The sequence below is a fragment of the Leopardus geoffroyi genome, chromosome C3 (assembly GCF_018350155.1).
Source record: "Leopardus geoffroyi isolate Oge1 chromosome C3, O.geoffroyi_Oge1_pat1.0, whole genome shotgun sequence".
Taxonomy (NCBI): domain Eukaryota; kingdom Metazoa; phylum Chordata; class Mammalia; order Carnivora; family Felidae; genus Leopardus; species Leopardus geoffroyi.
In genome coordinates, this window is record NC_059338.1 from 146,544,912 (window position 1) to 146,547,078 (window position 2,167).

The following is a 2,167-nucleotide window of genomic DNA, read 5'->3' on the forward strand; positions in this document are numbered from 1 at the left end:
CGAGAAGTTCAAGAATGTGTCCGAGGTTAAAGAGCCAGGATTCAAATACAGTTTTTTTCTGCTACAGAATAATGGTTCTCGTAACTTCTTATTCTGATAGTTGATGTGGCAGCCGTGAAAATGTGCCACCCACATGTCCTGCAGAAAGCTGCGTCGTTGCCTGATGGCCTTGCTGCTGCCCCCCTCAGATCTGTCCCTTTGTTCCTTAGAATCTCCTCCAAGGGGCAACTTGGGGTCTCGTGAGCTCTCCAGCAGCCTGGCCAAAAATTTCTGGGAACCACACTACAGTCCAAGATGCTTCCTAGCCAATCCCCTTCCTTCCCTCTCTCCTTCCACAGGTGTCAGACCTGAAGTGTGGGCTGAAAGCAATCCCACTTTTTTCCTGCTCCTTCTTTCAATAAATTTCCTGCATAGATAATCCTGTTTTTGTGCATGCTTTCTGGCAGACACAAATTAACAGGACACGTTAATTGGACTGGGGGTGGACAAAAAAATAGTAAATAAGATGAGAATTTGACAGGCTTCCTCACTGTCTCAACATAATTGTATACAACCTACATCAGCAAGATGCCCAGTATGGAATACATGGAAAATCATGTCCATCTTGTTATCAGAATTTTCCCAATCCTTCCCTGGTAAAAGCATATTCAGGTCCAAATGTGTGGGTGTGTGGGGAGTACCTCGGTTAGGTAAATGATGAGAACTTATATTGTCTTGAAGAGAGCTAATGACCTAACAGTCACGCTCAGGAGAATTACACTGGGGCCCAATCTCAGTGACAATCCCGGGACAGGCCTTATTTCCCTCTTAGAATAATGGTATGTGAGGCTCGAGACCATCAGTCCCTTGCAGGGGTCTCACATGGCCCTAACCCGTCTATGAAGTTCTCAATGAACAACGCACTCTCATACTTTATGCTTTGTTAAATGATACATATTTCCTAGTAGTAGGGCACATTTAAGGGTAGTTTCTTTTCTCTCATTGTGATTTTCAGTGAGACGTTCTACCCAAGGTTACACAGACCATAATGCTAATGATCTCAAGTGAGTAGATTTCCTTGATCATTGATATGTGCAAAATAGAACAATGGATTAGTGATGAGTCCTGCCCAAAGGCAACAGGTTTTACTCATTTAGGGAACCTAATACAAATATATGTATATAATTTATTTCTCTCTGAGTGTCACTCTTAAGGGATCCTTTGGAGATAGGAACCTTTCTTTTATACCTAAAATTGATTAGATTGTAAATAGAGGAAATTTTTCCTTAAGTGGCCCTTGAAAAACATTCACCTCGATCTCTATACAGGTTGAGACCAGTTGGGGAAAAAAAAAACAGCGAAACAGCAGGAGCCAGGGGATACATCTAGGATTGAATTTTTGAGAATTTTGATAAAGGAAGCTGGAACTAGATACGCAAGAATTTATTCATATGGAGACATTTTCTTGGGACATGAGGGTTAATACCCTGGCAAGGACCAAGGGAATGGACAAAATCACCATTGGAGTGGCCTTTGGAAGCCTGGTAAAGGTGATGTCCAATGTCAAGCAAAGGGAGGACACCTTTGGTGCCCTGTCAGATGGAAGAAGAAATAAAAGGCCCAGGGAGGTACATCTGGGATTGAGCTTGAGCAGAATAAGAGAACATGAGGAGGCTTCTTGGGCAGGTAGCCCATGGATACCCACCATGGATTTATGAGTGCCCTCCCCCCAGCTCACACCGATGGCCATAGACGAGTGCAGGTTCCCCCATGACTAATGCAGAAGAAGAAATGGCCAAGCTTGGCTTCTGGACAGGCCCCTTATGCATGTGGGGACGAGCTTGAACGGATGGAGACTTCACCACTACCACAGACAGGAGCCTCAGAAGAGAGCGGAGAGGGAAAAAATAGGAACCGGCAAGGAGTGCTCCTCGTCATTCACCTTGAGTGGAAGGAAAAGGAGTCCAAGGTAAAATCATATCCAGGCAACTAGGAGGTGGCCAGTGGCCTGGCCTGTAAGGGAAAGGAAAGGGAATGGCAGGTCTGAGGATAGAGACACACAGACAGACATACAAGAGGGAGCACAAAGAGTAAAGATTTTAACTTAATGCCCTGCAGAAAACAGCCACCAGAGAAGAGTCACTGAACAACCAAGTAGACAAAATGACACAGTTACTTGGCTGCAGCC

The 2,167-nt window shown here is 44.7% G+C and overlaps 1 non-coding gene across 1 annotated transcript; it reads left to right on the top strand.

The window, feature by feature from the left end:
- Positions 1–687: 687 nt before the first annotated feature.
- On the top strand, positions 688–768 carry LOC123587095. The gene has a single exon (XR_006707151.1). It is a non-coding gene; the product is annotated as a small nucleolar RNA SNORD115 (small nucleolar RNA).
- Positions 769–2,167: the final 1,399 nt, after the last annotated feature.